The sequence below is a fragment of the Schistocerca serialis genome, chromosome 2, assembly GCF_023864345.2.
Source record: "Schistocerca serialis cubense isolate TAMUIC-IGC-003099 chromosome 2, iqSchSeri2.2, whole genome shotgun sequence".
In the NCBI taxonomy this organism is placed as follows: domain Eukaryota; kingdom Metazoa; phylum Arthropoda; class Insecta; order Orthoptera; family Acrididae; genus Schistocerca; species Schistocerca serialis.
The window spans coordinates 489,753,301-489,768,791 of NC_064639.1; the positions used below are offsets into that span (position 1 = coordinate 489,753,301).

At 38.3% G+C, this 15,491-nt stretch overlaps 1 long non-coding RNA gene across 2 annotated transcripts in view; it reads left to right on the forward strand.

The window, feature by feature from the left end:
- Positions 1-15,491, forward strand: part of LOC126457417 (uncharacterized) — a 62,493-nt gene that overhangs the window by 22,735 nt on the left and 24,267 nt on the right. Inside the window, exon 4 of one of the 2 annotated variants that reach the window (XR_007585468.1) lies at positions 7,922-8,863. The exons of the other annotated variant lie outside the window; for it this stretch is intronic. This is a non-coding gene — a long non-coding RNA (uncharacterized LOC126457417). Of the gene's footprint in view, positions 1-7,921; positions 8,864-15,491 lie in introns of those variants that run through there. 2 annotated transcript variants of the gene reach the window in all.

Here is a 15,491-nt window from a genome sequence, read left to right on the forward strand (position 1 = left end):
CTATATACAAGCTCATAAGCAGTGTCTCTTGCTGGTGTTCAGTTATGTAATTTTACATTAAAGCAAAATGACAATCTCATATACAAGGCTAGTACTAAATGCAATAGTTTTAGAAGAATACATTAAATATGAAATTATTTGTAAAACATTTATGTAGCAGAGTGATATTGCTTGTGAATTTAGTGTGAAATGTAAGTAGCTCAGCAGTAGAGAGGAAGTATTTTGAGGTAAATAGCATATTTGCTGATGTTAGTGGAGATTGGTAACCATGTGTTATGCTTCTTCAAGTTACCTTGAAGAATTTTTCAACCTCTTCAAATTTATACAGTTGCTGAATCACAGTCATGTTTAAGATTTTGAATAATGATAGTAATAACTGAGGAAAGATAGATAGTGTAAAGTCCCCCACATCATTTGTAGACAAAATAGTGAGTGATACTGGATGCAACTAACTTACCAGTATGTTTGCATCCTCAAGAAGTACTGTACTGAACTGTTGGTGCTACTTTGCTACGTTAATAGTGCACTTTTGTCTCTCTTTTTTTTTGGGGGGGGGGGGGCAGTGTTTCATAAGCTTGGTTTGAGTGGGCCATCGTAGCTGTAAGCAGTGAAGCAGCGCACTACTTATTGTGAGGTATCGTATTTACTCGAATCTAAGCCGCACTTTTTTTTCCGGTTTTTGTAATCCAAAAAACCGCCTGCGGCTTAGAATCGAGTGCAAAGGAAGCGGAAGTTCTGAAAAATGTTGGTAGGTGCCGCCACAACTAACTTCTGCCTTCGAATATATGTAGCGCTACACAGGCATGCTTTGTAGGCACAAATACTGGCGCCAAAACCTCTGCGTCAGTAAATAAATAAAAAAAAAAAGGGTGGAAGACGAGCTTTTTTTCTCCGCCCCGAGTTTCGACCACTGCATTTTCATACATTATCTAACGAAGTAAATAAAAATTCCGTATTGTTCATCTTCGAATGTAGCAGAATTTCAGTGTACTACGAAAATCCGACTGGCAAGACTGTTTGGGATGTTTGTCAATATGGCCAACTCTATGTTCTGAATTTTTTCCTACCTGGTGAGAAGAGATGGTTGCTAATAGGAACCTGATGAAATATGAATCACATGCAGTATTCTCTTCACCATAAGAATAATACGAATATAAACATTTTGTCATGTATTCTTTCGTGTTTGCTGCTATCTCATTTAAATCCTGTCTGCCTAATAAACTATGAAAATAGAGTGAGACAACAGCAAACACGGAAGAATATACGTATCGTGTCATGTTTATATTCATATTATTCTTATGCCTAATAGAGATACAGTCAGAAACGAAGCACAGCAACTGACTAGATTTTTAAATCTAAGATGACTCTAATTTCTGTGCAGAATTTGATGTACTAAAGAAGTGGCCGCAAAGATTTTCAAACGGAGAAAAATTTTCGCCTAACTCTCAATCAGAACATGTTCTATCATACGCAGTCTATTATTTGGTTCTTGTTGATCATTATCACAGAAAGCAGCAGTGTAAGTAACAACAAATAGCAATCTCTTGCCATTGTTTCGCTAATGAGACGATTCCTCTCTTTTTTTTTTTTTTTAATTGTAAGCGGCGATAGTGTGCACAAAAGCAAGCCATTCTGCGAGCGGCGACAGGCTGTAAACACGCACTATCAGAATGCAACAAACAACGCATGACACAGTACAGTATTGCATTTTCAGCTTAGAGCGACATAAACACCTATAACTAAGAAAACGGCACTTATCTGATCAAACCAAAATAAGCAATCGATTCAAACCAGACAAAGCATGTAAAAAAGGAAGGGTACCTGTATAAATATGGACGGAGCGCCTGACGCATAGCAATGGCTACCTGGTAAAGCTTAACTGCTAAGCTTATGACTCGAACCAAACTACTGTAGCTGTATCGTCATTCATTTGAGCTAAATTGTGTCTCATATTACAATGGACCAACTTTGTTTCGATTTGGAAGTGCTGCCTAAAACTTTTCTCTCCCCTTGAATTTCGAGTCTCAAGTTTCAGGCGCAGCTTAGATTCGGGAAATTTTTTTTTGTCTTTATTTTGAGTCTCATTTTTCAGGTGCGGCTTAGATTCGAGTGCGGCTTAGATTCGAGTAAATACGGTATATTACAATTTTTTCACATTCCATTCATAATGGTAGGTTGGAAGAGTGACTGCTTATACTTAAATGTTTCTTAGAGAGTTGGTATTAGTTTATTTTATCTTCATGATAACCATGGAATTGAAATTTGTGTAGCTGAAAATTATTTTTCAGCTCTATCCAGAAAACCACTTACTAGTGTTTTCCAGATAATTTTTAGCAGTTTGTTCAAAACCAGTGTTCACTGTTCAGCTTTTGCAGCATTTCTATCACTTCTTCCAATGAACAAAGCAAGCCTATGACAATCCACACTACTCTTCTTCTTATCACTTTGATATCTATGTTTCAATAGTTTTCCAGTATAAACATAAGAAGTATTCTGTGAGTAGGGCAACCAACATTTATCATGGTTGAAAGGGAGATGACCACAATTTTAATGGCAGTTTAGTTGCAATAAATGTCAACTGCACAACTAAAAGGGGCGATCAAAAGGTTCCATTTGAGAGCACTGCAGCAGTATATACATTGATAAGCCAAACAATTATGACCACTGCACACTGCGATGTTGGATGACACCTGGTGGCTTTGCAGGCACATGATGCGGTAACAAAAGCATGTAAGTGAAGTAGACACAGATGGGGGATCACCCTAGTGAAGAAATGGGCTGCAAATGGGGAAATCCATTGAGGAAAGCAACTTTGACAAAGGACAGAGTATTATTATGCAGAGCCCATGAACGAGTATCTCAAAAATGGTGAAGCTGGTCGAATGTTCAAGTGCTGCTGTTGTGAGCCTCTATGAAAAGTGGCAGGAGGACAGCGAAACTACCACTAGGTGCTAAATGGTTGGACATCCATGACTCTTCATGGAATTCAAGGTTCAGAAGCTTGTCTGCCCTCTAAAGTAGGGTAAATGGTGATTTGTGGCATCTATGCTAAAAGAGCACAATGCTGGTGCATGCACAAGTGTTTTGGAGCTCACTGTTCATCATACATTGTTGAACATGTAGCTCCATAGGAGACTGCCCCTACATGTTCACATGTTGACACAATGATACTGTCAATTACAATTGCAGTTTGCACTGTGCTATGGGATGTATTCTCCTGCTCTTGCATGTGATATAGTAATTGAAGGCCTGCTGACAGCTGCAAACCACCTGCATCCCTTCATATTTGAAGTCTTCCTCGACATCTTTCAGCTGTATAATTGACCATGACTCAGAACCAGAACCATGTTACTGTGATTTGAGGAGCATTATAAGGAAATCACTTTAATGTCTCAGCAACCAAATTCACCTGGTGTAAATGCTATGGAACCGATTTGGGTCGCTATCGAGCACCATCACTGCACATGCAAATCAGTGGCCTGTTTGGATTTGGGGTGGAAAATCATTAAAACAAAGGCATTTTTCATTGCGGCATAATCTCACGAAATTTCCCCTCTGAATGTAAAAATATTTTGTTGTTTCTGACCTACATGGGGAGAGACAATTATCATAATAAAATAAGGGAACTCAGGACTTGCATTGAAAGGTACGGGTGTTAGTTTTTTCCATGTGTTGTATGAGTTTGGAATAATAGAGAATTATTGTGAAGTTGGTTCAATGAACCCTCTGCCAGGCACTTAAATATGGTTTGGAGAGTATCCATGAAGATGTAGATGTAGATGTTATTTAAGCGAATTACATGACCTGTGTGTGGATGTCTAATGCCACATACCTCTACAAACCTATCAACAAGCTGTTAGATCCCTTACACACAGAGTCAGTGATGTATTCCATTCCAAAGATTGACAAACAAGCTATTAAGCAGTTGGTCTTAATGTATTGGCTCATCAGTGTACCCAACTCTGATCGAGGTATATGAGCTGTTTTGTGTGGCCTTCCAATGGAAACTTTTTGATTGCCTCTTATACATTACATTTTCTTGGAATGGGTGACAGAGGAGATACAAATATAAAAAATACTCGGAAACTTTGCTTATTTTTACTCTATTATGTCATATGCTATTATATTTAGAGTAACACCATGAAACAAAATAATGTTTTTAAGAGGGCAAAAGCCCATAATAAGACTCACTTGTGGTGTAAATTCAAGAACAACATGATGAAACCTATTCAACGAATTGGATATAACTACTGCTTCTCCATGTATTTATTCCTAAAATGATCTATCAAATGTGTTGTGTGACGCATTTGAGAAATAAACAATGTAAAGAGTGTTTTTAAACACGATTGCCTCTACAATCCATGTTCTTGAGTCCTTGTTACGTCCATGAATTTTATATACCATAGCAGCTGATCAGTACGAGGTGAGCATCCAGTTGCCAGTTGCCAGTTGGCAGTACTGACCAAGAAACCAGTAAATGTTTCCCCTCTCACAACCCCTTTGTATGTGTAGACTATGTCCTACTGTCTTCAGTCATCACATTCTCTCAGGTTATATAATCTTCCTTCCACTGAAGCATGAGCAGAGGAAAGACTGTATGCCAACAACAGTATTGATTATTATTCAAAAACTTTTTGAGATCAGTCAGTCTGGGAATTTGAGCTATTGACAGTACTTCAACGGAATAATATTTATGACAGTGAGTACTGATGAAATTTACAGGTCAAACAGGTAGTCAATAAGGGAACTGGGAGAATTAAAAGAAATTGTCATTATAGAGGAGATCCCAGGCAACACGGAAAAGTTGATCACTCTGTTTGCAAGATAGGAATCAGTCAGTTGTGGACTGTCAGACCCAGTACATAATATTGGTGACTCCTGTGTATTAAGTCCAACAATTTCTATTGGTAAAACATATTTACTTGTATCCAAAATGAATCTTTCACTCTGTAGCAGAGTGTGCACTGTTTCGGAACTTCCTGGCAGGCTAAAACTGTCTGCTGGACTGGGAATAGAACTCAAAACTTTTCCTTTGATGGGCAATGCACTTGCAACTGGTCTATTGAGGCATGAGTCAGCACTTGCCTTCACAGATTTACTTCTGGGGGTACCTCTCACTGCATATCTTGCTGGAGAAGAACTCATGTCTCCCGCACCTCTCTGCGTGGTGTCAAGTGTCTCACATTGATGTCCTTAAAACCAGTCATCCATATACTCCTTGTCACAAGTGGAATAGGTGAGGGGACACACAACTATGTAAACATAAAATAGTACCATAAACATCAAAATGTTTCTGTATTAAATACACCAATTATACCACTGAACCAAAACAGATAGGTGAAAACAAACATGGAGAAGAATAGGGAACAAGTTATTGATTCTGTCTAATTTGTTTTTCTCTATTTGGCAGTCATGGTGTTTCATCCTTCCGTCATGGATAAAATGTGCAAGTACCCTGACAGTTCTGACTGGAGGTAGTTGTTGCGTCTGGTGAAATTATCTGGTGTCAGTAATGTTCTGCAAGTATCTTACACTGCACTGTGTCTATGTTGGTAACTAAGCTGTCACTACAAAGGTACTATTGACACTGAGGTCTTTATTTTTATGACTGAAGCACTCAAGGGCTCTTTCTGACAGTAAATTTCTCCTTTTACAGAAAAGAATAATGCCACCAATTAAGCTACTAAGCAAACACCGTTAATACAACATAAAAAACTGTCTGTTAATGAACATGATATTCCATAATGTCACCATTTAATTGCGTATGAGCTAGTAAGTGAACAAGGGGTTGAGTGCAAATTTCGACGAGAGGGGCAGAATGCTCTAACTGTTAATTTTCGTACATCGTAACCAATTAATTTGAAGACATATTGTGCACCAAATACTAAATTAGACAATAAGTACATTAAAAGTATTGCATTTTTAATGACTGATAGTTGTCCCCTCAGAATATTTTTAAGGTAAATGCTTTGAAACATAAAAGCTAACCATATAATATTACTACATGTGAAATGCATTTTCCATATTTTTCATATTTTTGTGGATACCACATTTCTTGAGTCTATGATGTAAAATTATATTCTTATATAATTAAATCAAGTGTGTTTATTAACTTAGGAAATGAAGTTAGAAAGTATTCACTAAAATAAATTTCTGTTCATTTATTAGCAACAAAAATGTTAGATGGAATTATAAAATGATTCAGAATGTCAGAAAATTTTGGTAGATGTCAGTAAAAATAACTAACAAGAAATGTTCTCTTAAAAGTGCAGAAACAGTAAATAAACTTTAAAAAATCACCCCTATAACTTTGATGTCATGTAGAATACTTTGTTTACTTACACAATTTTTCATAGGATCATGTTATAGGATTTAATGGGTCACTTTCATAGTTCCTACTTACTATTTTTTTAATGTTGACTATCATGATGTAAACTGAACAAAATATGTTATGCAAACTACATTTCTGGGTTGTTTCTACAAGAGCAGACTTATTGAACTGAACCAAGGCATTCTTTGTTTCCCAAATTAGACATGGTGATGTGCAGCTGTGTCAGTTGGGTTGCAAAATCTGTAACTTCAGGTTTCATCATGTTCCATTCCATAGAATTCGAGAGGATGGTAACTCTGTGGTGCACATCTTTTTTTAACTTTGAAATTTCACAGTCTTTTTCTCTTTTCTAAAGTAGAAAATTACTTTTCACTTCCTGACTGGTGTTATTTGAGTCCACAAATGAGCACTCCCGCAGTTTTCTTTAAGGTCTACAGAAATCACTCTGCCATTTAAAACTGTATGTAGTCTCACTGAGCCACAACATGTCTTGTTTGTACTTGGAGAAAAGAATAACTACCATTGTTATTAAGTTGAGTGGCATGGAGAGAGGTTGTTCATGTAGGAAATGGGGACAGATGTCAGCCAGGTATACTGGAACCATGTTTCTGTTCAATTGATGAGGGACAAGAGAAGGGTTCTGGCATTCTGTGACAGGCACTGCATGCCAGGACATTGAACTGGAACTTTTCTGCATCTCGGTAAGATGGTATGCAGGCAGAGATCCAAGGGGACAGGGAGGGTGACACTATGGTCCTGACACGTCCCTCCCTCCTGCAGGGGAAGCCACTGTATTAACCACTAATGCAAACAAATTATGATGGTTATATTAAGACATTTTAATAATTTTATTGTTTTATTGTTAAAGTAGGTGATTGCAAATTGTATTTTCTGGGGTTGAGAGGGGGGAAGGGAGTGAAAAATCGTGACGACCGAGAACCGAGTCTTGAATCTGCACCTATCTGTATCAGGAAGGAAAAGATCAGGGATACTATCTTGGCACTGTTTTTGTAAGGGTTTGTATCAGTCTTGATTGTAGGACAGTGCCAAAAGAGCCTTCATGCCAAAGAAATGGCTCAGTTTGTTGTGAACTATCTGACAGATAAGCAAACCGAAGTTATGCAGTGACTGCTGAAGCCACAGTTATTTCATTTCATGCTCACCAGTGGTAAATCTGCAGTTCAGTAGAACAGAAGAGAATTATTTCTAGAAACATATGAGCATTCTGAAATGAATTAAAAGTTGGTGCCCCATGTAGCCCCTCCCCCCCTGCCATCTTGCAGGTGCCTATGGTAGTTAGTTATGCTTTTTATCTTATTGGAATTTATAATACAAGGACTACTACAGAGATTACCTGGGAAATGTTTAAATCTTTTGCTACATATCAACTTTCTCACAATACTGATGGGTAAATACATTTTGATGCAAATGTTTTTCCCCCTCAGACACACTGCTTGAGTTGTAAGCATATAAAACTGCTGCTTATTAACAGCAATGTGTGGCACTTAGTTGGTCTGAGGAATGACATTGTCATAAAAGTTCTGGCTTGTGAATAAAATGCAATGCCCATTGTTTTCTCCTCTGTTACAGTTGCTAGCAGAGGCAGACCAGTGTGGAGATAGAACTGTCAGCTACAGGCGTGGATGCAGAATGGACAGTTATCCACATAAGAAGATACACTTGAAAAGTTATTGAAATCATACCATCTGTAAAACACACACAGCAAAGAAGTCCACCACAATATTTGTTCTGCATAGACAAGGCCACTGCCAATAGATATTAAAGTACCTTGTTTCACTTCAGTTCATAAACATGTCCACTGTATAGGGTCTTCCTTGGAGAGCTCCTTAGATGATTACGAGGCGGGACACCTGGTGGGCAGAGCCACCAAACTGGAAGACCTCCCCAGCACATCATCACAAAAAAACAAACAAGAAAATCCAGACCACATATTTCTCTGTATCTACAGATCCATCATCATGTCGTCAAGCCTTTTTAAGGGTCCATTTTTTTTCCTCCTGTGGGCCTTTGAGACTACAGTGCAAACACAGTTATGCAGTGGAGCCTCAAAGGCACACTGGACCCTTTGAGGCCAGGGGACCGAATAGTCCCCGATCTTCCCTGAGTACAGTTTGGTGCGATATATATGGCCCCCCCTTCCCCACTTCTTCACAATTCCAATGAAAATATTTGCCTTTCAGCGCCATAGTTTTTCATATTTCTTTCTATCCTTGAACTACAATGAAGGGGCTCCCTGTGTAACGCCGACTGTGCTCCGGTGGGTGAGAAATCTCCCGGTTTGCGAGCTCTTATGCACCACCTGACTTTGTGCCCGCTCTGTCTTCATCTGATGAATCATCTACAGTTTTTCTTCTTCTTCTTCTTACAAATAGCAGGTGCAACTGCCATTGTCTAGTGCAGAATTCAACAAATTAACTTACATTTTTGTTTTTCCACTGTTATCAGCTAATATGTGTGTGACTCTGTGTGCATTTCTCTTGCTACGCTTAATAAAGAAGGGAACCAAAAATACTGTGCATATTTTTCAGTGTTTTATCAAATTTCTTTTCCATGGTATTTATTCAGTCTAGGCCATTTACTCAGGTTTGGCAAGTTTTGTTTTATTTAACCATGCCAGTGGATTTCCTTTCTGATGCCACAGTCATCAGGGTAGCCTGTCTGTGAATCATCTTTCTTGTGTGTTAACGTATTTTAACTGTTGTAAATCATTCCCTCTCAGGGAAATTTGGGAAAAAGCACAATGTTCATCTAACTGAGCATGAGAAACCGCAATCCACACTCAGGTTGGCTGGTGTACCTTTCCATGGTTGTTAATCCACTGTGCAGGTTTCTTCAGGGTCTTTCACACTGGAAGGTCATTAGTTCAGGAAAACATTAAGCAATTTACGCGGAAACTGAGTATAATGTTACAGGATGCAAGAACCTGAAGCTGTATTTCTTGCTTGTTTGTCTGCCAAAACCAGTTTAACTGAAAAAAAAGGAAATTGAAAATACTAGTAGAACAAATTAACTACAACCAAAAATTATGGTAACATATTTCATAATTTATTTATGAAAAATTACAGTTTTATTGTAGGCAGATTGAATAATTGAAGAAGTTCTGAACAGAGCAGGGAAAAACAGTTTTATAGCACAACTAGGCTACTTTAAGGGGTAAGATAACAGTACACATCCATTGGCATCAAGGAATATTTTATTTGGTTAAGGGGAGAAGTATATGTTTGTGTTGAGGGAGAGGGCAGGGGAGAGGGGGTAAAATTGCAGTTGCAGATAAATGCTTGTGAGAAGGTTCAAATGGATGCAGGTTGCAGTAGTTATGTAAACTGTTGACACCAGAGGTATACACCTCATCATAAATGATATACAATATTGAATCATTAAAATGGAATATTTATGAAGTTTATGAACAGACTGAGTCCACAGGAACCTACTCAGGACAATTAGCAATGTGAGGACAAGAAAACTCTAGTTAATAATCATTAATATGTTGTTGTTTTTAGTGTTTGGCTGATTCAGTGGGACATGGTGATGGGTGCAAGCAATGGTTTACTTCACACAACTTACCAGGATAAGCAATGCAATTTGTCATCATTCATTAGTGGCCCTGGATAGATATCTCAAGTGGCGGCCCTGTTCTCTGTCAGCTCCAGGAATTCTCTTTTTAGGCATGGATCTAGAATGTGGGTCTGGTGGGTGGGGTCACAGTTTGATACAGTCTCTCACGCCCCCCCTCCAACAACTTTTGACATGCCACATATGCCTATAATAAAAATAATACCTATAAATATTTTAATATAATATGTGCAATCAACTAGCAGTAGCATACAAAACTTGGGGTTTGAAGATTAATTACAAAAAACCAGAATACTTGACTAATGACTCAGATGAGCTATACATTCTAGGAAAGAAAGTCAAAAAGATAAACACTTTCTGTTATTTGGGATCCATTTTAGAAACTGAGGGAAAAATCAGAGTCAGAAATCAATAAAAGAATTAATAGCGGATGGAAGGTCATTGGGAAGCTTAACTCAGTCTTATGGAGCAGGAATGTAATGAGCATAACTAAAAAATTAATATACAGACCCATATTAGAGAGTGTGGTTCTGTATGGAACGGGGATCTGGACAATTAACATTAAAAAATTACAAGCTCTAGAGATCAACTTGTGGAGGAGATCGGCAAGAATCTCCAGGAAAGAAAAGATAAGGAACACCAAAATAATAAGGAGAATGTAAATAAAAGAAAGAATATGTGATGTAATGGATAGGAAGAAATTACAAATTACAGGGGTACAGGCATGTACGACGAATGGAGAAAGCCAGAATACCAAAACTGATACTGGAGTGGGAACCAGAGGGGAGAAGAAGAAGAAGAAGAGGATGATCTTTGACCACCTGACTTCAAAATCTACAGCACACAATGAGGAGGATGGGCACAGAGGAAGAGGACACACAAGACAGAAACACTTGGAGGAATATTTTGAAAATATAGTTTAAGAACGTTTATTCTTTGTATTGTAATTTCCGAGTAAATTATTATGTTGGAGATAAGCCTCTGAAATGAGGAAAAGCTAAAAAACAAAGTATTGTGTTTACATCCGTGAGTTTATAACTTTAGCATGGCATGCAAGAAATTTCATTTCAGAGAAGTACAGTATATGAAAACATTTGTCCAAACATTTGAGAAGCACATTTGTCACACAAATGATGTATGGACTTTCACAATTCTGACAACATCAAACATTACACACTATAAAATCACTGTGTTCATTCACCATGATTAATGCTTCACTTAGGATTGCATTTATGAACACAGACCTGTAGAATATGACTATACAATCATAAATCATTTCCACATTGTGGGATACAGAGTTTCTGTAATTTTTTTTCTTAGTGGGATGGGGTTTCTTTGCCTTTTTGTCTGGGCTTACTCAGCTTTCTGCAGTTTATACATTCTACCAGCAGACCCTTGAACCATGTTGGATTTGTCGTCGTCATTTGGTACAATTAGTCTGTGAATGGATGCTTTTAGCTAGTTGGAATGTTATGTACAGGTGGTCAGCACACAAGAACACACATGGAGGAAAGAAACTGAGAAGTAACTTGTCATTTTCTAGAATTCCTTGACATTTTCCGGACACTTAATTTTTATGCTACATTATTCTTCAAAAGTTAACTGAAAAATTTGGAAATTTATTTATGTAAAAATATAAATTCTATTGCTAAAAACATATTTTGGGTGGGAGGGGGATAGGGTGGGTCATGACTGTCCATTTCTAACCTATGCTTGCCTCTTCCTGAGGCTTCTGCATTAATGTGCCACTGGAGGTCATACCACATGGGTTACATGACAGTGTCAACAGAAGTACATTTGAAGATTTGTTGTGATGAACCGAGAAGTAAATGTAGCTGGGGAAAATACAGCAGGTGAAGTGATAGACTTCACCTATGTAGAAGGCATTATTAAGTGAACTGAAGAATGCAAAGTGAGGGATGTATCACAAGATTGCAGTCCACATCAAAATGCTTTTATCAAATACTGAGAAGAAACTGAGTAAGGTATTTGTGAAGTTGCCTGAAACTCAGTATTTTATAAAATGAAAACAGAACTTTGGGGCCCCCAGAGAAGAAGAAACTGAAAGCATTTGTAATGTGTCAAAGTCTGTAGGCAGTGGAAATAAAGCATGAGCAGTTACTACTATGTATAAATGAAGATAAAAACTTTCACAAAAAGGGACAAATCTCTTAAGGAGTCCAAGAACAGTTACCTTTGGACTGATCTAAGGTGTCCAAGGACAGTTAATTTTGGACTGGAAGGAGGAATAAAGGAATAAAATGTGTGTGTGTGTGTGTGTGTGAGAGAGAGAGAGAGACAATGCACATTGTTGTTGTTGTTGTGGCACCAGCTTCATGCAGCTGAAAAATTTGGAAATTTATTTATGTAAAAATATAAATTCTATTGCTAAAAACATATTTTGGGTGGGAGGGGGATAGGGTGGGTCATGACTGTCCATTTCTAACCTATGCTTGCCTCTTCCTGAGGCTTCTGCATTAATGTGCCACTGGAGGTCATACCACAAGGGTTACATGACAGTGTCAACAGAAGTACATTTGAAGATTTGTTGTGATGAACCGAGAAGTAAATGTAGCTGGGGAAAATACAGCAGGTGAAGTGATAGACTTCACCTATGTAGAAGGCATTATTAAGTGAACTGAAGAATGCAAAGTGAGCGATGTATCACAAGATTGCAGTCCACATCAAAATGCTTTTATCAAATACTGAGAAGAAACTGAGTAAGGTATTTGTGAAGTTGCCTGAAACTCAGTATTTTATAAAATGAAAACAGATCTTTGGGGCCCCCAGAGAAGAAGAAACTGAAAGCATTTGTAATGTGTCAAAGTCTGTAGGCAGTGGAAATAAAGCATGAGCAGTTACTACTATGTATAAATGAAGATAAAAACTTTCACAAAAAGGGACAAATCTCTTAAGGAGTCCAAGAACAGTTACCTTTGGACTGATCTAAGGTGTCCAAGGACAGTTAATTTTGGACTGGAAGGAGGAATAAAGGAATAAAATGTGTGTGTGTGTGAGAGAGAGAGAGAGAGACAATGCACATTGTTGTTGTTGTTGTGGCACCAGCTTCATGCAGCTCTCAATTATTATCTTCTGCTAGGCTTTTCATTTCTGCAGAAGTACCGCAGCATATATTCACTTCAGCCTCATATTTGTGATCAAACCTTGAGCTCCCATTGTAATTTTTTGCCTTACACTTCTCTCAATGCCCAAACTGACTATTCTTTGATGCCTCAGGGTATGTTCTATCAGTTGATCTCTTATTTTAGTCACATTACGTCACAATGCTATTTTCTCCCTAATCCAATTCATAACCTCCTCCGCAGTTACTCCAAATCTTATCTTCAGCATTCTTCTGTAGCACCACATTTCAAAAGCTTCTATCCTCTTCTTATCTGTACCACTCATCATCCATGCTTCACTTCCAGTCCAGACAAATAGTTTCAGGAAAGATTTCCTAACTCATTAATTTATGTTAAATGTTAAAACATTTCTCTTCTTCAGAAACACTTCACTTGCTGTTGCTAGTCAGCATCTTATCTTCTCTGTACTTGAGTCAACATCAGTTATCTTACTGCCAAAACTACTACTTTTAGTGACTCATATACTGATCTTATTCCCTCAGTACCATCTGGCTTAATTTTATTACACTCCATTATCTGTATTTTACTTTTGTTCAAATTGATCTTTAATCTTTTTTAAAGATATAAATTATTCTGCTCAACTGCTCTTGCAGGTCCATAGATGTCTCTGGCATAATTACATTGTCATGACAAACATTGAACTTTTCATTTTTCATCATTTAACTTTTATTCCATTTCCAAATTTCTCTTTTCTTTCCTTTAGAACTTGGTTAATGTACAGCATGAATAACATTTTTGACAGGCTACAACCCTTTCCCACGCCCGTCTCAACTTCTGCATTCCTTTAATTTGATGGGTAGAAATGTAATACCGTGTACTGCATAGACTGACTCATTCACTGAGTTCATATGGCTGTAATTTGGTAAATTTTAAAACTGTTAGGGGATTTGTATGCATGAAGATTTTCATAGACGGAGAGTACTTTGTAAGGTGCACTGTAAAGCATTAAAAGCATCTGACGTAATGTAAGTGAAATTATTCCAAGAATTTTCCATACGATATGAACACATGGTACTATTCCACAATTGCTTGTCATGTTGAACCTTCTGATGCCTCTGTGACCATGTGCTTTGGGATTTTCCCTCTGTATCTGGTGAATTTTCAGAGAAGGGAGGATCTTTATGTAATAATTATGAAGCAGTGGTGTACAGATTTGAGTTACTGATTTGTTAATCTGGACCACAATTCTCCCCTCTATGAATCTTCTTTTTCTTCCCTTGAACTGAGTCTCCTGTGCAGCCTGACCTTCGCTGGAGATAAAATTCATGCTTATCTAGGTTCAACAACATACCAGATAACTGCGTATATTCATTAAACTTACACAGCTCTGAAAACCCAAATGTCTGAAATTAAGCTTTCGCAATTACATCAAGTGTTAAGTCGGCAATTTTGCTTTGATAATTACATCAAGTGTCAACAAAGTTATCAACAGGTCAGCATCTGCTCTCTGACAGGGTTTAGTGCAGAAGCTCCAGTGGAACTGTCTCCTTTTTTTCTTGACATAGACCATTGTCAAGGTACATGCTATTTGTTGTGACTCGCCGATCATTCAAAGTGCTGCTGCACAATTACGCGCGTCCTCTATGTGCGGCGCTGTCTGCCAGCCATGCAGCAGCTGCGCCACCTAAGCGGCCAGCCGAGCAGCGGCCGCTAGACTGGGACTCAGTGCTCATTCGAATGCTAACGTGTACACATGTCTTGCTTGTCAACTTACTCTGTGACTTATATGTGTTGTGTCGATCTGAAATATATTTGTTAAACTTGACGTTATAACAATTGGCGATGAGATAGTGGATTTTTCCTTTTCCCGTTGACCCACAGGGTTCCATGGCTACTGTCGAGCAACTATTGCAAAATCTCCTTGAACAGCAAACGCTTCTAACAGCGGCAATTCGTGATTTCGTCGTGGCATCAAATGCGGGGCGTTTCTCGTCATTGGCTGTACCTCCTTTTCCTCCTTATGATGAGATGGCGGAAGACTGGTCTGATTATGAAAAACGTCTTCGATAGCACCTCTTGGCATTTCATGTCACGGACGAACAACCATGTAAGTCTCTGTTGCTTTCCTGGATCGGTTGTTGTCGCAATTGGCTCCTTTGAAGGATCCTGCATCTTTGTCCTTTGCTGAAATGTGCTCACTTCTGTCTGTCTATTTTCAAAAGCAAACGCATGTGGTAGCCTCTCGTGTTACCTTTTATCGTTGTCAAAAACAGCCACATCAATCCTATCGTTCTTGGGCTGCTGAACTTCATGGCCTCAGTTGAAAGTGTCAATTTGTTACTGACGTTCACAAAGAATCCTATGCTGATTCCATGGTACGGGATGCTATTATCCGGTCGGTGCCCGACAAAGAAGTTCGGCAATGTGCCCTTCAGTTGGCGAATCTGACTCTAGATGAAGTTCTCTCCATTGGGCAGTCTTTT